This window comes from Balaenoptera physalus (assembly GCF_965194825.1).
Source record: "Balaenoptera physalus genome assembly, chromosome: 21".
Taxonomy (NCBI): Eukaryota; Metazoa; Chordata; class Mammalia; order Artiodactyla; family Balaenopteridae; genus Balaenoptera; species Balaenoptera physalus.
The window spans coordinates 17,257,215-17,284,949 of NC_138902.1; the positions used below are offsets into that span (position 1 = coordinate 17,257,215).

The 27,735-nt window shown below is 38.7% G+C and overlaps 1 protein-coding gene across 5 annotated transcripts in view; it reads right to left on the minus strand.

Annotated features, from left to right (window-relative positions):
• UNC5D (unc-5 netrin receptor D) overlaps positions 1-27,735 on the minus strand; it is a 590,870-nt gene that overhangs the window by 463,825 nt on the left and 99,310 nt on the right. The gene's annotated exons all lie outside the window — the stretch shown is intronic.

Below are 27,735 nucleotides of genomic sequence, written 5' to 3' on the forward strand. Positions count from 1 at the left end.
GAGTTCTGAAAATTATTTTCCCAAATCATCTTCTGAATTTGCTCATCGAGGTTTTGCCATGAAAATTTTCTTAACGCAGGTGAATTTCTTAAACTTTTCCCCAATGGCTTACGCATTTAGGGGCATAGTTGCAAAGACCACTTTGTTGATCTATTTTGCTGTAATGGGTCCAGTATCCTGCAAAAAGATATTAGTCAAGTGTCATTAGGAGCTATCATCATTGAGAAAATCTTTATAGGATAAAAATGTCTCCTAGGATCCTTATTAGTGAATTATTTTTTTCCAGCAACATTTGAATCAATGTAATTATAGTGCAATTTAAAAAAAACAACAGGGACAATTTCTTGGCTTTCACTAGACAATAAAATTTTACTTATAATTTTTGATGTTGGAAGTTTTTTACTTCTAAAATTATTCAGAAGGCGATGTCAGCAAGGTGGAGGGCTAGAGGATCCCAATGCTCGTCTCTCCTACAAAAACAATAAACAAACAACTACAAATCAATGAAAATAGCTCTAGGAAGGCTCTGGACTACAATAGAAAGCAGTCAAAACCCTGCAGAGCTCAAAACCCTGCAGAGCTCAAAACCCTGCAGAGCTCAAAACCCAAGGATTGCTGCATAGAAAGATGTAGGAAGCATTTTACATGCATCACCCCATCCCCGAACCCAGAGCTGCTTAGCACCAGGAGGGATCCACTCAGAGGGGTTTCACCCCAGAGGGAAAAGGAGGTCATGAATATGTGCAGCCTTTGCTACCAAGGACCCCACAGTCTTAACTAGCACTGAACCCAGCTGACAGAGCCACCTGGAGTCCACACAAACGTGTCTCTTCCCGGGACCAGAGCTGCTGCTGCTCTGTACCTGCCCTCCGGGGCTCAATCGGGCTTTGACTCCCAATAACCAGGCCTGCGCTGCTGATGCTTATGCATTTAGGGTCACAGTTGCAGACCCCAGGTCCTAAGTCACTGGCTGCTGTGACCCACCATCACTGGGACTGAGCTGCTGCAGCTCTATCCCCATCTCTGGGTCCTGCCATGAGGCTTTCATGGGCCATCACCAGGGCCATGCTACTGTTCTGTGACTGCCCACTGTGCTTCCTAAATCACAGCTTTGACCTGCCATCCTGGGGCTGTGCTGCCGCAGTCCTGTGCCCCAGCCCAAGGGTTATAAGGTGTGGCTCTGACTCGTCATTACACAGGTAGGGGGTGGGGCACTAATGCTGCTCTGCAACCCACCCCTGGGTTCTAACACCTGGCTTTGTCCTGCCATCACTGGGCTGTGCTGCAGTAGCTCTGTGCCCGCCCCCAGGCTTCTAAGTCATGGCACTGACCCGCAATCATCAGAGCCAAGCTGCTGCTATCTCCAACTACCCCCTGGGGGGCCAGAATTGGGACTCTGACCCACCATTCCCAGAGCCTACTACTATACCCTGCCCCTGAACCAAAGCCGATGTTGTACCCTGTCATCCCAAGGCCTGTGCTACTGCTAGTCTCCCCAGCACACACACACACACACACACACACACACACACACACACACACACACACACACACACACACACACACACGAGGCCCAAGTTACTGCCCTGAGCCCTGGAGATGCAGGTCCTGGTTCCACAGGAGATATGCACAGGCCTGCACCTTAGACACCAACACCACCACCATAAAAAGTGTATCTCTGTCCCAGGACCCAGGGGCTGTGGTAGCTCTAAAAGCACCTGATTCCAGGATCCCAGCTCTGCTGCTGCACTAACAGCCAGCACACCAGACCTGGGGACAAGAGAGATAACCTCAAATAAAATATCCTCCCCAAAATAAAAACGCAGACCAAAAAGAGCCCAGCAGTCTTCACCTCTGAGGATGACAATAGCTCTAGCTGCCACTGCCACTCAGGGAACCTCTGCAGTCTTGACCACAGAAAACTCCTGTAGTTTTATCAGAAGATGATCTCAGCTGATGGAGACACTCAGAGACTATGCCTCTGTGGCCTCCCAGACACGAGAGACATTGAACCCCACCCAGCTAGTGCCTTTGTACCCAAATTCAAGGAAAAGTCTTTCTTTCCCCACCAAAGCCAATCCAAAAAAGGCTGGAAGAGGTAACTGTTCCCTTAAATGCACAGGCATGAATGCAAAACCAAGAACTCAGAAAAAAATTGTGTGAACAAAGTGAGAAGTTCAACAAAGAGACATAAATGATTAAAAAAAAAACAAACAAACAGAAACTATAGAACTGAAGTATATAATGAATAAAATGAAAAATGCAACAGAGAGCTTCAAAAGCAGGCTTAATCAAGCAGAAGAAAAGAAAATCTGAGAACTTGAATACAGATCTCTCAAAATCATGCAGCAAAGAAAAAATAAATAAGAATTAGAGAGTTAGGAAAATTGACATGAATTATGGAATACCATCAAAGAAAACAATATTAGCATTATGGGAGTCCCAAAAAGAAGAAGGGGGAGAAAGGAAATGAAAACTTATTTAAAGGAATAAGAGCTGAAAGCTTACCAAAACTGTGGAAATATACAGCCATACAGATACACGAGGCTCAAAGATCTCCACATAGGTTCAACCCCAAGAGATCTTCACATAAACACATTATAATCAAACTCTCAAAAATCAAAGACAGAAACAGAATTTCAAGAACAAGCAAGAAAAAAATATTAATCACATACAAGGGAACCCTGATAAGGCTAGAAGCAAATTTAGCAGCAGTAAACTGTAATAAATGAAAAAGAAGGTCATTATACAATTATAAAGGGGTCAAGTTATTAAGAGGGCATAACAACTATAAATATATACAAACCCAATATCGGAGCACCTAAACGTATTAAACTATTATTAACAGATGTGAAGGTAGAAACAGACAGCAATGCAATAACAGGGGACTTCAATACCCCACTTTCAACAATGGATAAATCACGCAGACAGAAAATCAATACAGAAATAATGGACTTGAACTACACTTTCAACCGAATATACCTAACAGATATATACAGAACATTCCATCCCATAGCAGCAGAACACACATTCTTCTCAAGAACACACAGAACATTTTCCAAGATAGATCATAGGTTAGGTGACAATACATGTCTTAATAAATTTTAAAATATTAGCAAAACCACAATGAGATATCACCTCACATCTTTTAGGATGGCTATTATCAACAAGACTTGAGGGACTTCCCTGGTGGTCCAGTGTTTAAGAATCCCCCTTCCAATGCAGATGATGCAGATTCAATCCCTGGTCGGGGAACTAAGATCCCACATACCATGGGGAAACTAAGCCTGCACGCCACAACTACTCAGCCTGCATGCCACAACTAGAGAGAAGCCTGCGCACCACAAGAAACAGCCCACACACCACAACTAAGACCCGATGCGGCCAAATATATAAGTAAAATAAAATAAAATAAAATAAGAACAAGACTTGAAACAGTAAGTGTTGGCAAGGATGCGGATAAAAGAGAAACACTGTTCACTGTTACAGGAAATGTAAATTGGTGCAGCCGCTGTGGAAGACAGTACAATGGTTCCTCAAAAAGTTAAAAATAGAACTACCATAGGATCCAGCAATTCCATTTCTGGGTATATATCCAAAGGGAATGAAATCAGTATCTCAAGAGATATCTGCAATCCCATGTACAATGCAGCATTACTCACAATAGCCAAGATATGGTAATAAACTAAATTTCCCTCGAGGGATGAATGGATAAAGAAAATGTGATACACACACACACATATCTACACACATACACACACGTGTAATGATTCAGCCATTAAAAATAAGGAAATCCTGTCATTTGCAACAACATGGAAGAACCTGCAGGGCATTATTCTAACTGAAATAAGCCAGAAAGAGAATGACATATAATATATGTTATCACTACATGAAGAATATTTTTTTAAAGTTGATTTCACAGAAACAGAAAACAGACTGGTGGTTGTAAAGGGCTGGGATGAGGGGAGATAGGGATATGTAAATTAAAGTATACAAACTTTTGGTTGTAAGAAAGTTATATTTCAAGGATATAAGCACCAGGGACTTCCCTGGCAGCACAGTACTTAAGAACCTGCCTGCCAATGCAGGCAACACGGGTTTGAGCCTTGGTCCAGGAAGATCCCACATGCCGTGGAGCAACTAAGCCCATGCGCCACAACTACTAAACCTGCACTCTAGAGGCTGCGAGCCACAACTACTGAGGCCCATGTGCCCGGAACCTGTGCTCCGCAACAAGAGAAGCCACTGCGATGAGAAGACCACGCACCACAACAAAGAGTAGCCCCCACTCACTGAAACTAGAGAAAGCCCGCGTGCAGCAACGAAGACCCAACACAGCCAAACATAAATTAATTAATTAATTAATTAAAAAATAAATAAATAAAGGATATAAGCACCACTTTTTTTGTTTGTTTTAATTAATTAATTTATTTTTATTTATTTATTTATTAGTTTTGGCTGTGCTGGGTCTTTGTTGCTGTGCGCAGGCTTTCTCTAGTTGCTGCAAGCAGGGGCTACTCTTCGTGGTGGTGCGCGGGCTTCTCACTGCGGTGGCTTCTCTTGTTGCACAGCACGGGCTCTAGAGTGCGCGGACTTCAGTAGATGTGGTGCGTGGGCTCAGTAGTTGTGGCTCGTGGGCTCTAGAGCACAGGCTCAGTAGTTGTGGCGCATGGGCTTAGTTGCTCCACGGCATGCGGGGTCTTCCCGGACCAGAGCTTCAACCTGTGTCCCCTGCATTGGCAGGTGGATTCTTAACCACTGCGCAACCAGGGAAGCCCTAAGCACCAGTTTTTATCAAACTTTTAAGGCTCTCTAAATCTTAAAAGGGGAAAAATGGCACTTCCATATTTCAACTTGAATTTTTCTTATCAATACTATTAAAAATAAAATTAAAGTCTTACCATTTATACTTCCACTAACACAAACAACTTCTCATATTAGGCAACAGCTGAATGAATGTTCCCTGGGAGCAATGAGATCACTAAATTTTCTCCTTTGAACACGATATTATGTAATGCCACATTTTCTAGGGGATAACGAGTCTCACTCTCCATGTGCAGAAGATCAGTTCTTTGCTTCTATAATCTTGAAAAACACCAAAGGTAGGATGGCCCTGACTACAATTTATCAAGGAAGATGCTATCCTGATGGTGCCATTTTCCATAATATATGAGACTGAAAAATACTTACACTGGCATATGCCAACTTGTCTACCTTTATAAAACGCAATCAAACTGTATAGATACATTTAATACTATGAGTTCAGGTGCTTTAAATATCACTATCAGGAATATTTTAGAAAATCTGCTATAAGATCACTTATAACTTTTAAAAGTTTACAATTGTTTAAAGGCTTCATGAGCCATGTGGGGACTTGGTGGGCAAGAAAAAGAAAAGGAAAAGAGGACTTTCAACAATCTTTTGGGAAAAAGTGAGTCTCAAGGATTTGGAATTGGCGTCTCTGTTAAGACTACCTGCACACTTCCCATACACTAATGATGAAGAATCTGAAAGAGAAATTAAGGAGACACTCCAATTTACCATTGCAACAAAAAGAATAAAATACCTAGGAATAAACCTACCCAGGGAGACAAAAGACCTGTATGCAGAAAACTGTAAGACACTGATGAAAGAAATTTAAGATGATACAAACAGATAGAGAGATATATACCATGTTCTTGGATTGGAAGAATCAATATCGTGAAAACGACTATACTACCCAAAGCAATCTACAGATTCAATGCAATCTCTATCAAACTACCAATGGCATTTTTTACAAAACTAGGACAAAAATAGAAAAATCTGTATGGAGACACAAAGGACCCCAAATAGCCAAAGCAGTCTTGAGGGAAAAAAACAGAGCTGGAGGACTCAGACTCCCTGATTTCAGACTATACTACAAAGCTACAGTAATCAAGACAATAACAAAGCTACAGTAATCAAGACAATATAGTACTGGCACAAAAACTGAAATATAGATCAATGGAACAGGATAGAAAGCCCAGAGATAAACCCACGCACATATGGTCACCTTATCTTTGATAAAGGAGGCAAGAATATACAATGGAGAAAAGATAGCCTCTTCAATAAGTGGTGCTGGGAAAACTGGACAGCTACATGTAAAAGAATGAAATTAGAACACTCTCTAACACCATACACAAAAATAAACTCAAAATGGATTAAAGACCTAAATGTAAGGAGAGACAGTGTAAAACTCTTAAAGGAAAACATAGGAAGAACACTCTTTGACATAAATCACAGCAAGATCCGTTTTGACCCAGCTCCTAGAGAAATGGAAATAAAAACAAAAATAAACAAATGGGACCTCATTAAACTTAAAAGCTTTTGCACAGCAAAGGAAACCATAAACAAGATGAAAAGACAACCCTAAGAATGGGAGAAAATGTTTGCAAACGAAGCAACTGACAACGGATTAATCTCCAAAATATACAAGCAGCTCAATATCCAAAAAAAAACCCAACCCCATCCAAAAATGGGCAGAAAACCTAAATAGACATTTCTCCAGAGAAGATACACAGATTGCCAGCAAACACATGAAAGGATGCTCACCATCACTAATCATTAGAGAAATGCAGATCAAAACTACAATGAGGTATCACCTCACACCAGTCAGAATGGCCATCATCAAAAAATCTACAAACAATAAATGCTGGAGAGGGTGTGGAGAAAAGGGAACCCTCTTGCACTGTTGGTGGGAATGTAAATTGATACAGGCACTATGGAGAACAGTATGGAAGTCCCATACAAAACTAAAAATAGAACTACCATATGACCCAGCAATCCCACTAGTGGGCATATACCCTGAGAAAACTATGATTCAAAAAGAGTCATGTACCACAATGTTCATTGCAGCTCTATTTACAGTAGCCAGGACATGGAAGCTACCTAATTATCTATCGACAGACGAATGGATAAAGAAGATGTGGCACATATATACAATGGAATATTACTCAGCCATAAAAAGAAACAAAATTGAGTTATTTGTAGTGAGGTGGATGGACCTAGAGTCTGTCATACAGAGTGAAGTAAGTCAGAAAGAGAAAAACAAATAGTGAATGCTAACACATATATATGGAATCTAAAAAGAAAAAGGTTCTGCAGAACCTAGAGGCAGAACAGGAATAAAGACGCAGACATAGAGAATGGACAAGAGGACACGGGGAGGGGGAAGGGTAAGCTGGGATGAAGTGAGAGAGTGACATTGACATATATACACTACCAAATGCAAAATAGATAGCTAGTAGGAAGCAGCCGCATAGCACAGGGAGATCAGCTTGGTGCTTTGTGTCCACCCAGAGGGGAGGGATAGGGAGGGTGGGAGGGAGACTCACGAGGGAGGGGATGGGGGATATATGTATATGTACAGCTGATTCACTTTGTTATACAGAAGAAACTAACACACCATTGTAAAGCAATTATACTCCAATAAAGATGTTAAAAAAAGACTTAGAATGAAGATGGAGGATAGGAAATTTGACTGTTTTTAAGTAATTATGTCAAAAATAGTTACTTGGAAAATGTAAGGTCACTTCTGGGGTCCATTTTAAAGCTAGAAATAAGTTTTGAAACCACAAGTGGTGAAGGAGTTTATTATTCCATTATTGTTCTCTAAACATTATATTGTTGAGTTTTGCATGGCCTTGGATTTTATTAGTAAAAATTTCTCATTTAAAAAAATACTTATAGAGTGCCTATTATTTGCTAGGAATTTGTATTTATTTACAGTCCAAACGTGAATTAAATACACGAAGACACTCGATCTCACAGAGATCATATTTTAGTAGAGGCATGTTTAGTAGTGTGCCATAATTTTTTCATTTTTCTTTTTTCACCTAACATTATGATCTTGAGATAGAACCCCATTATATGACTACAGGAATACCTTGGAGGTATTGTAGGTTCAGTTCCAGATCACCATCGTAAAGCAAGTATGGCAATAAAGTGAGCCACACAAGTTTTCTGGTTTCCAAGTACATATAAAAGTTATGTTCACAGTATACTGTACTCTATTAAGTGTGAAATAACATTATGTCTAAAAAATGTACATACCTTACTTTAAAATGCTTTATAGCTTAAAAAGGCTAACCATCATCTAAATCTTCAGCAAGTCATAATCTTTTTTTGGCTGGTGGAGGGTCCTGCCTCGATGTTGCTGGCTGCAGCATTTTGAAGAAGCTGTAGCAATGTCTTAAAGTGAGACAACAGTGACGTCTGCACACGGATAGACTCTTGGATGAAAAATTTCTCTGGAGCAGGCAATGCTGTTTGACAGCATTTTACCCACAGTAGAACATCTTTCAGAGTTGAAGTCAATCCTCTCAAACCCTACTGCTGCTTTATCAACTAAGCCTGTATAATATTCCCCATCCCTGGTGTTTTTCAACAATCTTCACAGCATCTTCAGCCTGAGTAGAGTCCCTTTCAAGAAACCACTTTCTTTGCTTATCCATAAGAAGCAATTCCTCATCCTTTGAGGCTTTATTGTGAGATTGCAGCAACTCAGTCCCATCTTCAGGCTCCACTTCGAATTCTCGTTCTCTTGCTGTTTCCCTCACATCTGCAGTTACCTCCTCCACTGAAGTCCTGAACCCCTCAAAGTTATTCATGAGGGTTCGAATCACCTTCTTCCAAACTCCTGTTAATGTTGATATTTTTACCTCTTCCCATGAATCACAAATGTTCTTTTTTTTTTTAAACATCTTTATTGGAGTATAATTGCTTTACAGTGGTGTGTTAGTTTCTGCTTTATAACAAAGTGAGTCAGCTCTACATATACATATATCCCCATATCTAATCACAAATGTTCTTAATGGCACCTAGAATGTTGAATACTTCCCAGATGATTTTTACTTTATTTTGCCCAGAACCATCAGAGGAATCACTATCTCTGGCAGCGATAGTTTTACAAAATGTGTTTCTTCAATGATAAGACCTGAAAGTCAAAATTTCTCCTGGATCCATTGGCTACAAAATGATGCTGTGTTAGCAGGCATGAAAGCAACATTAATCTTGTTGTACATTTCCATCAGAGCTCTTGGATGACCATATGCTTTGCCAATGAGCAGTAATATTCTGAAAGAACTCTTTTTTTCTGAGCAGTAGGTCTCCACAGTGGGCTTAAAATATTCAGTAAATCATGTTGTATAGAGGTGTGCTGTCATCCAGTCTTTGTTGTTCCATTTACAGAGCACGGGCAGAGTAGATTTAACATCTTTCTTAAAGGCCCTAGGATTTTAAGAATGGTAAATGAGCATTGGCTTCAACTTGAAGTCACCAAATACACTAGCCCCTAATAAGAGACTCAGCCTGTCCTTTGAAGCATTGAAGCCAGGCATTGACTTTTCCTCTCTAGCAATGAAAGTCCTAGATGGCATCTTCTTCCAATAGAAGGCTGTTTGGTCTCCATTGAAAATCTGTTGTTTAGTGTATCACCGTCATTAATGATCTTAGCTAGATTTTCTGGATGACTTGCTGCAGCTTCTACATCAGCACTGGCTGCTTCACCTTGCACTTTTATGTTATGAATATGGCTTCTTTCCTTAAACCTCCTTTCCTTAAACTTCTTTCCTTAAGCCTCACAAACCAACTGCTGCCAGCTTCAAACTTGTCTTCCGCAGCTTCCTTGTCTCTCTCAGCCTTCACAGAATTGAAGACAGTTAGGGTCTTGCTCTGGATTAGACTTTGGCTTAAGGCAATGTTGTAGCTGGTTTGATCTTCTAACCAGAACAATCAAACTTTCTCCATATCAGCAATAAGGCTGTTCTCCCTTCTTATCATTTGTGTGTTCACTGGAGTAGCACATTTAATTTCCTTCCAGAACTTTTCCTTTGCACTTACAACTTGGCTAACTGGTACAAGAGGCTTAGCTTTCCGTCTATCTTGCCTTCCTTACTGAGCTTAATCATTTGTAGCTTTTAATTTAAAGTGAGAGACATGGGACTCTTCCTTTCATCTGAACACTTAGAGGTCATTGAAGGGTTATTAATTGGTCTAATTTTAATATTTTTCCACCTCCCAGAAAAAAGAGGCTGGAGGAGAAGGGGAGAGGGGAAAAGCCAGTCAGTGGAGCCATAAGAACACAAACAACATTCATCAATCAAGTTTGGCCTCTCCTATGGGTGTGGTTTGTGGGTCCCCCAAACAACTACAATAGTAATATCACAGATCACTGATCACAGATTACCATAACAAATATAATAATAATAAAAAAGTTCAAAATCTTATGAGAATTACCAAAAATGGGACACAGAGGCACAAAGTGAACGAATGCTGTTGGAAAAATGATGTCAACAGGCTTGCTTGATGCAAGGGTGCCACAAACCTTCAATTTTAAAAAAATGCCTTATATACGAAGCACAATAAACTGGAGTGTGATAAAGTGAGGTATGCCTGTGCGCTACAATGTATTTCTCCATCCTCAAGTTAATAGGCACTGGAATTATTTCCAAGTATTTTTGTATTACACACAATTAAACTGAAAACATACTTGTACCTATAATGTGGTGAACACGTGCAAGTTTTTCTAAGATAATTATTCTCAAAACATGATCCACAGAGCCTTGAGAATTCCCAACAACCACAGAACCAGGAAGAAAAATCTAGTCTACTAATACTACTAAAGTGTGATTTTCTGTTTCCACTGCGTTGACATTCAACTGATGGTGGAAAACCAATGGTGAGTAAACTGAGGGCAAAACTGATATATCGGCACCATACTCTACTGCATCTTTTACTGCCACACACTTGCAACAGAAAAAAAAAAAGTGTCAGCCTCAGGACTTTGATGAAGCAGTAAAAATCGTTTATTTTATTAGGTCTCCATTCTTGAGTACATGCTTTTTAAATAACAAATATTATGCATAAAGCTCTCCTCTTGCATACTGAAGTAGAAAAGCCCTTGTGTAACTGAGTTATAAACTAAACTAGCTTTTTTTTTCACGGAACACTGTTAAACTGGAAGAAAGACTGAAAAAAAAAACTATTATTCAAATTTGAGTATTTAGCAGAAATTTTCTCGAAAATAAACAGATTATCATTTCAAACAAAACTAAACAACTGACAGTACTCATTGCCAGTAACAAAATTTGTGCTTTCATTTGAAAATTAGAATTGTTGAACACTTTTATCTGCCACTGTGAATTTATAGCTTCCTAATACTCAAAGACCATTCAGATGAAATTAGCAGTAATATTAATGAAAGCGATTTTTCTTTTTTTTAATTTTTATGATTTGTATTGAAATTGGATGTAACATAGATTCATCTTCATTGTTAGAATTTTTTTTTTCTTTTACTCCTTCGCGTCTCAATTTTTTTTTTCATTTTTACTGGAGTATAATTGCTTTACAATGTTGTGTTAGTTTCTGCTGTATAGCAAAGTGAATCAGCTATATGTATACATATATCCCCATATCCCCTCCCTCTTGAGCCTCATCTCCCACCCTCCCTATCCCACGATTTTTCTACTGCATTATGAATGCGTCCACATTTGGAAGATCTGCAGAACTCGGTGAATCAATATTTTCTAATTGACTGTTGCATGATATCACAAGATTATTGTGGATAAACACCCAACCAAAACGCAAGCTACCAGAATAGAAACAGAGTATAAATCTCCTTTGACATTGTTTTACATTGCCACTAAACTTTACAAAACTACCACATGTCAAGTTGCATGTAGTATCAAAAAGAATGCCCCAAAATATCTAAAAAGGCTATTAAAACACCCCCTCCTTTGTCAAATATACATCAGTGTGGAGCTAAACTTTCCTCATATACTGGGACCAAAACAACATAGCACAACAGATTGAATCCAGAAGCAGATATGAGTTGTTTCCTATTTGGCCAAACATTAAAAAGATTTGCAAAAATGAAAAGCAACATCATGTTTTTTAGTAAGTTTTTGTTTTGCAAAGCATAGCTATTTTTCATAAAAATATGCTGTTTATGTATTGGGTATATTTTTGTTATTCTAAATGTAATAATAAATACCTTAAAATGGTCTAAAATTTATATTGGTAAAGATGGGTAAATTGGTAAAGATTGGTAATACTGGTAAAGATCCATAGATAAAACCTACAGAAGCAAAAGCTCTTTGGGGTTCTCAATAAATGTTAAGACTGTAAAGGGGTCCTGAGACAAAACTATCTGAGAACGTTTGTTCTCAAGTACATTTCTAGAATGAATATGAGGGATTTGGATACACATAACCTTCAACTTATTAGATAATGAAAAAAATATTTTCCTGTTTTTACAGCTAGCAGCACATGTGTTACTCTTCTTTACATCCTATCCAATTTTTGGAATTATGAGAACTTTTCATGTTTGTCATTCTGATCACAGAGAAACAGCATTTCATTGCCGTCTTAAAGTTCCTTTTCTCATGGATAGATGAGAACTTCTCAGTGTGGTAACTCCACACTGATTTTCCCAGGCTAATCTAAAGCTCCAACTAGCATGTCTGTATCTATGATTGCTAGAAATAAAGAAACTAATCTTTACTGATTAATTAACATTTGGCATATCTATCTTATCCTATAGCGTGCAACAGCCTTTGTAATCACTGAACTTGCTTCTCTCCCAACTGTGCGTAACAATATTCCAGACACTCCCAAACTTGCTCCCCTGACTGCATGCCTTGTACTCACAATTTGTTCACTCCACATTTCTTTAGTGAAAAAAGCAAATTAATGTATACAGAATGATTTTTATTTTGGTAAAACAACACCAATGATATGGGGATTACATCTGCTTTAATATATCTGTATAAGCAATTTTAAACGGTGTAAAGATAGACACTGGGACTTCCCCAGTGGGCCAGTGATTAAGACTCCACACTTCCATTGCAGGGGTCACGGGTTCAATCCCTGGTCGGGGAACTAAGATCCTGCATGAAGTGTGGGGCGGCCAAAAAGAAAAAAGGAAAAAAAAAAAATAGGGGTGGGGCCAGGGGATGCTCGGGAGGCACTCGGCCAGTCCGGCCAGCGCACGTGCAAGCCGCCTGCCAGTAACCATCGCAGGGGAGCTGGGCGGGAGGGGAAATAAGGGGGTTTAAATTATATTTTGAAAAACAGAGAGAGATCAAGAGGCATCGCGACCCAGGTGTCGCCGCTTCCTGCTACACAGGGCTTGGCACCCAGGTCCATCCCTCTGCACGCCCCCTCCCCTTGTGCCCTCCACCCTGGAGCCATGTGGCTCTTAAGAGGCGGCGGTGGAGGACAGCACGGCTGCTGCAGCCCCAGCAGCCTCAGAGAAGGAGGGAGGGAAGCACAAAGCCGGCTTTGCACCGCGAGCCGTGTGCTGACAGAGTCTTGGTGCCCCGTCCTGGTGTCAGGCCTGAGCGTCTGAGGTGGGAGAGCTGAGTTCAGGACATTGGACCACCAGAGACCTCCTGGCCCCATGTAATATCAATCGGCAAGAGCTCTCCCAGAGATCTCCGTCTTGATGCTAAGACCCAGCACCACTCAAAAACCAGCAAGATCCAGTACTGGGCGCCCCATGCCAAACAACTAGCAAGACGGGATCACAGCCCATCCCATTAGCAGAGAGGTTGCCTAAAATCATACTAAGTTCACAGACACCCCAAAACACACCACGGGACGAGGCCCTGCCAACCAGAAAGACAAGATCCAGCCCCACCGACCAGAGCACAGGCACCAGTCCCCTCCACCAGGAAGTCTACACAACCCACTGAACCAACCTTACCCCTGGGGGCAGACACCAAAAACAACAGGAACTACAAAAATGCAGCTTGTGAAAAGGAGACCCCGAACACAGTAAGTTAAACAAAATGAGAAGACAGAGAAACATGCAGCAGATGAAGGAGCAAGGTAAAAACCCACCAGACCAAACAAATGAAGAGGAAATAGGCAGTCTACCTGAAAAAGAATTCAATATAATGATAGTAAAGATGATCCAAAATCTTGGAAAAGGAAAGCAGAAAATACATGAAATGTTTAACAAGGACCTAGAAGAACTAAAGAGTAAACAAACAATGATGAACAACACAATAAATGAAATTACAAATTCTCTAGAGGGAATCAATAACAGAATAACTGAGACAGAAGAACGGATAAGTGACCAAGATAAAACAGTGGAAATAACTACTGCAGAGCAGAATAAAGAAAAAAGAATGAAAAGAATTGAGGACAGTCTCAGAGACCTTGGGGACAACATTAAACGCACCAACATTCGATTATAGGGGTCCCAGAAGAAGAAGAGAAAAAGAAAGGGTCTGAGAAAATGTTTGAAAAGATTATAGTTGAAAAGTTCCCTAACATGGGAAAGGAATAGTCAATTAAGTCCAGGAAGCACAGAGAGTCCCATACAGGATAAATCCAAGGAGAAACATGCTAAGACACATACTAAATAAACTATCAAAAATTAAATACAGGGGCTTCCCTGGTGGCACAGTGGTTGAGAATCTGCCTGCCAATGCAGGGGACACGGGTTCGAGCCCTGGTCTGTGAGGATCCCACATGCCGCGGAGCGGCGGGGCCCGTGTGCCACAACTGCTGAGCCTGCGCGTCTGGAGCTTGTGCTCCGCAACGGGAGAGGCCACGACGGTGAGAGGCCCGTGCACCGCGATGAAGAGAGGCCCCCGCTCGCCGCAACTGGAGAAAGCCCTCGCACAGAAACGAAGACCCAACACAGCCAAAAATAAATAAATAAATAAATTAATTAATTAATTAAAAACAAAATTAAATACAAAGAAAAAATATTAAAAGCAGCACGGGAAGAGCAACAAATAATATACAAGGTAATTTGTATGGACAAATTCGTAGAAAGGTATAACCTTCCAAGACTGAACTAGGAAGAAATAGAAAATACGAACAGAACAATCATAAGAAATGAAATTGAAACTGTGATTAAAAATCTTCCAACAAACAAAAGTCCAGGACCAGATGGCTTCACAGGCGAATTCTATCAAACATTTAGAGAAGAGCTAACACCTATCCTTCTCAAACTCTTCCGAAAAAACTGCAGAGGAAGGAACACTCCCAAACTCATTCTATGAGGCCACCATCACCCTGATACCAAAATCAGACAAAGATACTACAAAAAAAGAGAATTACAGACCAATATCACTGATGAATATAGATGCAAAAATCCTCAACAAAATACTAGCAAACAGAATCCAACAACACATTAAAAGGATCATACACCATGATCAAGTGGGATTTATCCCAGGGATGCAAGGATTCTTCAATATACACAAATCAATCAATGTGATACACCATATTAACAAACTGAAAGATAAAAACCATCTGATCATCTCTATGCAGGCAGAAAAAGCTTTTGACAAAATTCAACACCCATTTACAATAAAAACTCTTCAGAAAGTAGGCACAGAGGGAAACTACCTCAACATAATAAAGGACATATATGACAAACCCACAGCAAACATCATTCTCAATGGTGAAAACCTGAAAGCATTTCCTCAAAGATCAGGAACAAGACAAGGATGTCCACTCTCACCACTATTATTCAACATAGTTTTGGAAGTCTTAGCCACAGCAATCAGGGAAGAAAAAGAAATAAAAGAAATAAAAATGGAAAAAGAAGAAATAAAACTGCCACTGTTTGCAGATGACATGATACTATACATAGAGAACCTAAAGATGCCACCAGAAAACTACTAAAGCTAATCAATGAATCTGGTAAAGTTGCAGGATACAAAATTAATGCACAGAAATCTCTTGCATTCTTATACACTAATGACGAAAAACCTGAAGGAGAAATTAAGGAAACACTCCCATTTACCACTGCAACAAGAAGAATAAAATACCTAGGAATAAACCTACCTAGGGAGACAAAAGATCTGTAACATGCAGAAAACTATAAGACACTGATGAAAGAAATTAAAGATGATACCAACAGATGGAGAGATATACCATGTTCTTGGATTGGAAGAATCAATATTGTAAAGATGACTATACTACCCAAAGCAATCTACAGATTCAATGCAATCCCTATCAAACTACCAATGGCATTTTTTTTTACAGAACTAGAACAAAAAATCTTAAAATTTGTATGGAGACACAAAAGACCCCAAATATCCAAAGCAGTCTTGAGGGAAAATAACAGAGCTGGAGGAATCAGACTCCCTGACTTCAGACTATACTACAAAGCTACAGTAATCAAGACAATATGGTACTGGCACAAAAACAGAAACATAGATCAATGGAACAAGATAGAAAGCCCAGAGATAAACCCACACACCTATGGTCAACTAATCTATGACAAAGGAGGCAAGGATATACAATGGAGAAAAGACAGTCTCTTCAATAAGTTGTGCTGGGAAAACTGGACAGCTACATGTAAAAGAATGAAATTAGAACACTCCCTAACACCATACACAAAAATAAACTCAAAATGGATTCGAGACCTAAACATAAGACCGGACACTATAAAACTCTTAGAGGAAAACATAGGAAGAACACTCTTTGACATAAATCACAGCAAGATCTTTTTTGATCCAACTCCTAGAGTAAGGGAAATAAAAACAAAAATAAACAAATGGGACATAATGAAACGTAAAAGCTTTTGCACAGCAAAGGAAACCATAAACAAGACGAAAAGACAACCCTCAGAATGGGAGAAAATATTTGCAAATGAAGCAACTGACAAAAGATTAATCTCCAAAATTTACAAGCAGCTCATGCAGCTCAATACCAAAAAAACAAACAACCCAATCCAAAAATGGGCAGAAGACCTAAATAGACATTTCTCTGAAGAAGACATACAGATGGCCAAGAAGCACATGAAAAGCTGCTTAACATCATTATTAGAGAAATGCAAGTCAAAACTACAATGAGGTATCACCTCACACCAGTTAGAATGGGCATCATCAGAAAATCTACAAACAACAAAGGTTGGAGAGGGTGTGGAGAAAAAGGAACCCTCTTGCACTGTTGGTGGGAATGTAAATTGATACAGCCACTATGGAGAACAGTATGGAGGTTCCTTAAAAAAATGAAAATAGAATTACCATATGACCCAGCAATCCCACTACTGGGCATATACCCAGAGAAAACCATAATTCAAAAAGTCACATGCACCCCAATGTTCATTGCAGCACTATTTACAATAGCCAGGTCATGGAAGCAAGCTAAATGCCCATCGACAGACGAATGGATAAAGAAGATGTGGTATATATATACGATGGAATATTACTCAGCCATAAAAAGGAAAGAAACTGGGTCATCTGTAGAGACGCGGATGGATCTAGAGACTGTCATACAGAGTGAAATAAGTCAGAAGGAGAAAAACAAATATCATATATTAACGCATATATGTGGAACCTAGAAAAATGGTAGAGATGAACCGGTTTGCAGGGCAGAAATAGAGACGCAGATGTAGAGAACAAACGTATGGACACCAAGGGGGGAAAGTGGCGGGGGGTGGGTGGTGGTGGGATGAACTGGGAGATTGGGATTGACATGTATACACTAATATGTATAAAATGGATAACTAATAAAAATATGCTGTATAAAAAAATAAATGAAATAAAATTCAAAAATTAAAAATAAAAAAAGATGCAGATGTAGAGAATGAACTTGAGGACACAGGGAGGGGGAAGTTTTAGGTGGGCCAAAGTGAGAGAGTGGCATGGACATATATACACTACCAAATGTAAAATAGATAGCTAGTGGGAAGCAGCTGAATAGCACCGGGAAATCAGCTTGTTGCATTGTGACCACCTAGAGGGGTGGGATAAGGAGGGGAGTAGGGAGATTCAAGATGGAGGGGATATGGGGAGATATGTATACATATATCTGATTCACTTTGTTATACAACAGAAACTAACACAATATTGTAAAGCAATTATACTCCAACAAAAATGTGAAATAAAAAAAATAATAGATAGACACTGAGCTGTCAATACTGCTTTTATCAGGTGGGGAAATTAGGATAAAGTCAGGAGGAAAGGAAGATAATCAGCTTTGCCTTTATACATCTTTCAATTGTCTTGTTTCATTTGATCAGACAAGGAGGTATCACTTTTGTAATCTGAAGAATTCCAAATAAAGAAAGATAAAATATTAATATTTCTCCTTTGCATTTAGTTCCCAGGTTATCCTTAGCTCTGCTCATGTTAGACTTTCATTAGTCTTTAGTCAATATCCTTGGTCTCCCATCATGTGACCTCTTTGGCTATACATTATAAATTTAAATTGAATTCTAGAGAGTTCTACAGAGTGAAATTCACCACACACAAATCACAAATTAGGAAGGCAATCATAAAGTGCTGGGAGCACTGACCTTGAGGCCAGGTCGCCTTCTCTCTTTGCTACCTGTGACCATGTCAAGGCTCCTAGCAGTGAACTTAGCAAGGAGGAATGTGTTGGAGCATGAACAATGCATGATGGCACGCATATACCTTCCAACCAAATCCTAAACATCACGTCACAAGTTTAGGAGAATGAGCTCTAAGCATACTTGGGGAAAAAATGATACCGATGATGACGACTCTAACAAAAACTTTCAACAATATTCTTAAGAGAACTCTCACTTCATCCCAGAGAACGCATGTCAGTTGCAATGAAAGTGACCACATGTTTTTTGGATTTAACTGAGAAGACTAAAGACGACTGGGTGCATGCCACATTTCCATCACACAGTTTAAGCAATCTCCTTCTCAAAATATCTCAAAAATATATGGGTTACAAATCCTCTAAAGGAGACTGGCTGAATATATGCCCTACAAAACCTACTCCATGGGTAGGTAGGTTACTGTCTCCTGAGTTACCACAGCTGCTGCTCAAGGGGTCAGCCTCTGTTTTGGCTCTTCGCACAAAGAACCTACTTCTGGTCCAATGAGTTAATTATTTTAAATTGTCAATTGGTGCGATCTGTTGACCATACTCACGTCACAAGCCTCAAAGGACATTTTCTAAAACATTAAGTTGTTCTTCACTCTCCTTTTAATATGGTGGTGAGCATCCCTCTCTTATATTTGCTTAATTTTAGTTCAACTTCTATCAAGCTTCAATTAACCTAAAGAAAAATGGCTATTGTGCTCTAATGCATAGATTTTCTGGTCTGCAGTGATGTGCTGTGTTACTCTGAAGAGGTCCAACGTGGTTTTACAGAAACAAACACAAAGACGAAATCATTGCTGTGAATGCCAACATGTGACACATGGAATCATTAGAAAACATAAAACTGGGCAAGTGAAGGAGTAGTGAAATCTTTCTGCCCTCTCACGATACTTACACTCATAACGCTAATAAAGAAATAAATATTTAGAATAGTGACCCTCCATTATCTACTGTCCAAATGAGCCACTGATTCCATGGTACATTGAAGACCACTATACAAATTTTTATCTGACTTTTTATTATATCAAATGATGAATATTTATGCTTAAAAATTCTTGGTTATATGAAAATGTAATAAAATATTTATACATATAAAACTGTATACATATACAAATATCTATACAAATTTTACATATATTTGTAAATATATATGACTCTTTTCATTTCCTGGTTTTATATTTTCCCTGAAGTTAAGATGTTCTGTGAAAATTCCCCTATTCTATATTTTCCCTCCATTTTCTTTTTGACAATTAACCCTGCTCCAACTACAATCCATACATTGATCCTGAAACTATATACTAAAAAAAAAAGCAGTAAAACAGCACATATGATTAACGAGGAAAATACACCTTGAAATTCCATACATCACCAGTGTTTTAAATTGACTCCTCAAACGTATTTATGAAAAAAAATCTTTGCAGTCCTAATGAGTTTTCATTACTTTCTATATAAATATATATTTAATTAGTCACTATGATTGAAAGTCTCTAATCTGATTTGCAACTTCTCACAAAGACAATGATTATTTCTACACAGTTCCTGTCATTTCCTATTAGTCTAAATAATGATAATATCATGGCTTCCACTGACAGTTTTTACCTCCCATACCCCAAGCTAGAGTTCATTTCCTCTTTTTCCCCAGGAGAATATGCAAAGTAGAAAGAGAGAATCAGGTAAAGCCAAAGAGTTTTTCAATTTAGAGAATTTTTTTTTCTTTTAAGAATTCCAACATGATAAAAATGATGTGGAAATCCTCCAGAGAAAATATACATCATGAACCAAAAGTTATACACAGTCAAGACCACCAGAAATTAAATGTGCAAATCTTCTTCATCTTTCCATTGGTTAGTGACGCTCCCCACAAAGGGACTGTTCTGCTTTTTAACCTAATTTTTTCTGTCAGGTCTGTATCAGATTCATAAAATCCCTCTTCCTTCCTTTGGACTTTATACATTTTATTAGGCACTTCCATGCATGAGTTTTTATTCAGTGTTTGACGGTAAAAAAAAATGTAGTATGTGTTTCATATCCTCTAAATTTTTGTGAGCACGCGGAAAAACATTTAAAATAAAAGTTTACTGCAAAGTCCCAGAGATATAAAGTTGGCATATTGTGTTTCTGAGCACAAACCTAGGTTTACTTTTCCTCTCATGCCTTACACCAACAGAGATTATGTAAGTTTCTCTGCTGAATAAAAGAAATCTCTTCCTGTAAATGAAAATGAAAAGTGGAACCAGAGAAAACTTACTAACATCGAGATGTGTGATTCAAATGTACTCAGAGCAGAATACAGCAGAATCTTTACTTCTAGAAATGTTCCGTATGACAAAAAGAAAACACAGTAGGAAACTTCTTTCTAGGTCCCTTTAGAAACATTCAAGTGTTTTCTCGCAGGTATTTTTCTCTCATACTTCTGTTCTTATTAACTTATTTTTTCATCTGATGCAAGCAAAGGGGGTTCACTGGAAATTCTAGAGGAAACTCATTAAATGAAGATACAGCAGGTCAGAAATAAACACAGACATTATGAAATGTAAACAGCACTGTCTACAATCAAATATAATTAGATTACAAGAATTCTTTTCAGGTCACACATGGAGAAAAATGTGCATATAAAGGTAAATGTCTATAATTTAGCAAATACAGAAGTTAATATACAGATTAAACTTTGCCATATTTGAAAAATTAAACAAAATTGAGTTGCACAGTGTAATCCTTCTGGCATTTAACAACTGCACACCCATTACTTACATTACCACTATATTATTTCTATGCAAGCACACAAACCCACTTGTTAAGTATTATTTATCTAGGATATAAAACACTATAGAAGGAAATCATCTCACATGTTTAAAACTTGTGCTCCTTAAATTTTGTATCTATTAACAATACCATATTTCAGCCAAAATGACATACCCTACCAACCCCCCATGAAACATTTCTAAGTTTTAAAAGATAAAATATAAACACTTTGAAGCATTGGAGTACTGGATAACCATTCAGAAAAGCAAAAGATTTTGTGTACTAAACCTCTTTATGAGACTGTAGTAGTTGGAGATGAAATTGTAAATGGGGAAGTGTAGATTGCTTTGATTTAGAAAATTGTTGCCATTAAACAGTTTACAAAAAGCCTACTGTTTCTGCATCATTATCCCCTATGTGTCAAAGTCAGCATTTTCACAATATTTAAAGCACTCCCAACTCCTCATAAATATCATTTATATTCCTGCACGGCTATTCGGCATATCGAGGAATATCATTTACAGTCTTCTATGGTTACACAGTGTGACTATTTGAGCCCATGCATGTGAACCTGAAATAAAGGTACAGAACAGAACAAAATTCTCTCCAAGCAGAAGCATGGAGATCATGTAATTTTACTGCCAAGTTTGATCCAAGACTCAAGGCCACTGTGTGCTTAGCGTGTAGAGAGTAGCCCAGAAGGTCATCTGGGCTTACACATGCAGCAGAATCTTGCTACTGGGCAATTCAATTGTGGGTGAGCAGCTGGCCCAGGTACTGACATTGCCATTTATTTTTATTTACTTGCTCTGTGTTGGAAGAGGCTTTTCTTGCTTCTACAAGGATAGAGCAAGACCCACAATGTCTTTTTCTCTCTCTCTCTGCCTGTTGAAATCACAACAGAGCCATTTCAAGTCAGGGCCTCCCACAAGCAGCAACTGCTCAGGCTGACCCTGGTCACAGCCTTCTCTGAAATTCTCCAGCATTTGTCAGTAACACCACTTTGGATAGGCAATCTCATATAACCTTCAGATGGATCCTTCATGAAATTCTTGTGCAGCCTAGTAACTTTAAGCCATGAGAATGATAAATGCAATCCTTAAGTGGAATTTGCAAACACATTCATTTATATTCAACACAGCAATGCTACAGAATTATATAAAGTGGCTTCTTGTTTCTGAGGCTGTGAAAAAGGGCCACAACAGGTGAGATGGTACCACATGTGCTGTGACTTAAAGAAGTGAGGCCTGTAGCAGCCACAAGGTAAAAGGGAATCATTTAGCAAAGAACATTTTTAATTTGTTAATTAAGACTGTAATTCTTCAAGTAGCCAATGTAACAGCTTAATGTTTTACAAAGAAAACACTACCCTGGGAAATATTTCCCAGACAAATGGCTAACTTATTTTATCTATCAAGCGCTCCTGCAAAACATCGAGACTAAAACCTCAATGAAAAAAGTAAGCTACAGAATGAAAAGCAGTTTATGGAATGAAAAGAGGATTTTGTAACATACAAAAAAAAAAAAACCCTAACAATATTAAGAGTGATTAAAGAAACCAGATTTTCCCACTCATTGGTGAAAAACTGAAGGCTATCACTCTAAAATTAGGAACAAGACAAGGATGCCCACTCTCACCACTCTTATTCAACACAGTATTAGAAGTCCTAGCCAGAGCAATTAAGCAGGAAAAAGAAATAAAAGGCATTAAATTGGAAAGAAAGAAGTAAAACTGTCACTATTTGCAGATGACATGATTTTATATACAGAAAACCCTAAAGACTCCATCAAAACACTAATAGAAGTAATAGACAAATACAGTAAAATTTCAGGGTATAAAATCAACATACAAAAATCTGTTGCATTTTTATATGCTAACAGTGAGATAGCAGAAAAAGAAACTAAGAAAACAATACCATTTTCAACTCCGAAATAAAGGAATAAAATACCTAGGAATAAATCTAATGAAGGAGGTGAAAGACTTGTACACTGAAAACTGTAAGACGTTGTGAGAAAAAACTGAATAAGACACAAATAAATGCAAAGATATTCTGTGCTCATGGACTGGAAGAATTAACATTGTTAAAATATCCACATTACCTAAAACAATCTACAGATTCAATGCAATCTCTATTAAAATCCAAAGGACATTTTTTACAGAAAAAGAACAAAAAAATTCTAAAATTTATATGGAATCACAATATATTCCAAATAGCCAAAGCAATCTTGTGAAAAAAGAACAAAGCTGGAGGTATCACATTCCCTGATTTCAAACTATATTACAAAGCCATAGTAATCAAAACAGTGTGGTAATGGCAGAAAAATGGATACTTAGATCAAGTGAACAGAACTGAGAGTCCAGAAATAAACCCACACATGTACAGACAATTGATTTACAACAAAGAACATAAAATGGAGAAAGGATAGTCTCTTCAATAAGTGGTGCTGGGAAAACTGGACAGCTACGTGCAAAAGAATGAAACTACACCACTATCTCTAACCATACACAAAAAAATCAACTCAACATACTTGAATGTACAACCTGAAACCATAAAATTCTTAGAAGAAAACACAGTCAGTATGCTCTTTGACACAGGTCTTAGCAATATGTTTCTAGATATGTCTCCTCGGGCAAAGGAAACAAAAACAAAATAAATAAATGGGACTATATCAAATTAAAAAGCTTCTGCACAGCAAAGGAAACCATCAACAAAACAAAGAAACCTACCAAATGAGAGAAGATATTTGCAAATCATATATCTGGGGTTAACATCCAAAGAGGTTAATAACCAAAATATATAATGAACTCATACGACTCAACAACAACAACAGCAAAACAAACAACCTGATTGAAAAGTGGGCAGGGGACCTGAGCACACATTTTTCCAAAGAAGACACACAGATGGCCAACAGGCACATGAAAAGATGACCAAGCTATCCTCCACTTCTGGGTATTTATCCAAAAAATATGAAAGCACATTCTATGCACTCCTGTGTTCACTGCACCATTATTTACAATACCCAAGATATGGAAACAATCTAAGTGCCCATCAATGGATGAATGGATAAAGATGATACACACATGCTCACACACATGCGTGTGCACGCGCGCACACACACACACACACAAATACTATTCAGCCATAAAAAAGATGAAATCTTGCTATCTGTGATAATAGCAAGAGATTATTATGCTAAAAGAAATAAGTCAGAGGGAGAAAGACAAATACTGTATGATTTCACTCATATGTAGAATATAAAAAACTAACTAAATAAACAAATGGAACAAAACAAAAACAGACATGTAGATACAGAGAACAGAGTAGCGGTTACCAAAGCGCTGGGGTTGGCAGGGAGGGAGAGCAAAATGGGTAAAGGGGATCAACCATATGATGACAGATGGAAACTAAATTTTCGGTGGTGAGCATGCTATAGTGAATACGGAAGTAGAAATACAAGGTTGTACACATGAAACCCACATAGTGTGATAAACCAATGTTACCTCAATAAAATTTAATTAACAAAAAAAGAAACCAGATGTTTCACAAGCTGCTATTGATGTATCTATTTGTTATTTGCCTATAAATTGACAAAGATTAAAATAGGATAACGACCTCTTGGGTTTTTGAAGTCCTGGCAAAATCACCATACCCATATATTGCTGGAAGATAAGACAGCAACATATATCAGAAGATTTGAAAATTGCTATCTCCAACCTAGTAATTCCACTTCTGTGAACGATCCTAAGGAAAGTAGCAAGTTAGTACATAAATATATACACACAGCAGCTTATAACAGGAGAAAAAGTGGAAGTACCATATATATTCAGGAATAGCAGACTAGGCAAATAAATTATACTCTTTACCTGAATCTATGAAATCCAAAAGTAATGATGACTGTGCACACAGAATTATTAAAGAGCAAAGTATATAATGTGTTGCTAAGTGAAAAAAACGCTGTCAAAGAAAAATAAGGCATGGTAAAAGTATCTGTAATAGGACACATTATTTATTAATTAATGTCTTCAGATCTGCCTTCCCCCAACCTGCTAAGGGAGACCGGGGCCCAGCTCCTGCATTCTTTCTCTCCTAAGCCTTCTAAAGAGGGGCCCAGAGAGTCAGGCATTTGCTTTTAGATTTCTAGTATCCTGTAATTTAGGAAGAAAAAGGAAGGAAGTGGAGGATAAGTGATACCCATCTGATATGGGTGGGGTTTTTTAGCGGGAGTTTTATTTGGGGAGAAGTTGTATTTAAAAAAAAAAAAAAAAGATGCAGGAGCTGCCCCAGTATTTGATGGGTGTGAACAGGAGACACCTATAATATGTTAGAGGTAAATGACCATGCTTCACACACTTAACCTTTAAATACTCCAAGAAATTAAAGAATCTGTGCTACTTTGAATTTCCTCTCCATAGATGGATGTGTTCTCTTCAATATAATGCTGCTCTGAACCTGGATGGACCCTGTGAGTCATGGCCAGGGATGCGTGTTGGTGCAAGATTTTACCCTACATTTACCTCTAGATGCTAGATGACATTTAGGTTTGGGTGACCTGAATTTTCTAATTCTTCTGTAAGAACACTCATCGCTAATAAAATAAGTATACTTGACAAAAAGTTACTAAAAGCCCGAGTTGTTACGTAAATGCTCCCTGGATGGATGTTCACTTGAGTTTCCCAGTGGTACTCAAGTTTCAGCTGCACTGGTTGTCTTTCCTCCCCCCATGCAAAGCAACCCATGTGACAGGGATTTAAGTGAAAGTCGGTTTCTCTGAGACATATTGCTAGGAAGCACTGGGCCGTGAATGGACGATGTCAACGCCTGCAGGTATAGCGTGAGCAAAGGGATACAGGGAAGGGAAGGAAGTCTATACATGGAACATACCTGAGCAGGTTACCCTGACCCTGGGGCCCAGTCCTGCCAGAGACCCGTGGGAGAGGCTGTCAGGTGCTCTCAGAGCTCTCCCTGTCTCGGAATACTTATTCACCAACTCTGGCATTTCCATTTCCAGCATACCTGCCCCTCAGGTCCAGTAAGGTCATCAGAGAATGCCCCCGTGAGCAGGTTGCAGGGCACAGTCTTCCCATTTCTTTGGAGATGATGACGTATCAGCTACAGAGTGACAATGCCATACACTGTCCTCGAAGTTCCCTCCTTTGCTACCCCATCCCCATAGTAGCACTCAAAGTGAAAAAGAAGTGTTCTAACACTAATCTCACCCAACACATCTGGGTCCTACATCTCAGGCCCTTAGAACACAAGCCCTTGGAGAAGAACCAGAACATTACCCACTGTACTTGGTCTTAATTGGTGTTGTCATCCAGGATATCTGGCTCTCATCTGATGACCTCAGGAAGTAACAAGAGAAGGAACGCATTTGATGGGAATAAAAACTTATGGTGTAACTGAAAGTGTGACCCCCCCCCCCCTTTCTCATTCATTTAGAGAAACTTGAGGCAGGAAAGAAAAAGAGGAGAAACTTGATAGACTGGATAAGAAACAGGATTTTTGGACTCTTTAATAAAAACAACAATTTGTATCTCAACACACTACAACAAGCGATTCTCTTCTCCAAGGCTGGATCCTAGACCAGCAACATCAACATCACCTGGAGCTTGTTCAAACCAAACACTCATTGGCCTCACCCAGAGGTACTGGATCAGAAATTCCAGGGGTGGGGCCAGAGTCTGTGTTTTAACAAGACCTCCAGGCAACTCTCATGCATCTTACAACGTGGGAACCACTGCCTGGAGGACTGGTTTCAAATGTATGCAATAAAATGTTGCTAGATGGTCCTGTACAATATACATACACTAATATGTATAGAACAGATAACTAATAAGAACCTGCTGTATAAAAACTAAAATAAAATTCAAAAAAAAAAAGATGGTCCTGTACAGAGGTGAAGTGTCATACTGTCTGCAGCTTACTTTAAAGCACCCCCTCTATATCAGACGTACACAGAGATATAAAGGAAACCTGGCAAATACTAACAATTATAGAATCTAAGTGGAGAGTATATGACACACAGTCGCCCCAGAGATTGTGTTACAATACTTGTTTTTGCCAAGTATCCTGTGTTTTCCTTAGGATGATGGTTTACATCACTTTAAAAAACACTGATAAAAAACACTGCTCTAGACATCTTCTGTATTTCTTAGTAAATGATGGATTTGGCAGAGCAGCCATCAATCCCCCAATTTCTTCTTCTATTTGACAAACCAAACCTGTGGATGGTTTTTGGGGGGTTGTTTCTCTTACTCACAATGCCCATTATCTGCAGGTAGTGGGTTACAATTTTCCTGACGGTTCCTATTTTCCTGCATATATCACAGAAGATCATATTCAACATCTTTTTTTCTTTTTTAAAATTTTATTCAAGTATAGTTGATTTACAATGCTGTGGATTCAACATTTTTTGATTCAGAAGGCAACATGGCAAGCAATTTTATAAACCCAGTATGTGGTCACTCAATAGAGAATCAAGTCTCATACAATGAATGAGTATTGGGATACAAGAGCATCTTTCCTTCTTCCTGTCTGTCCACAAGACAAGATCGAATTTACTTGGGATTCTGAGGTCAGAGGGAAAGGTCAGAACTCATAGACTTGGATGGTTGAATTTTATATTATTTATAAGACTCCTATCTGT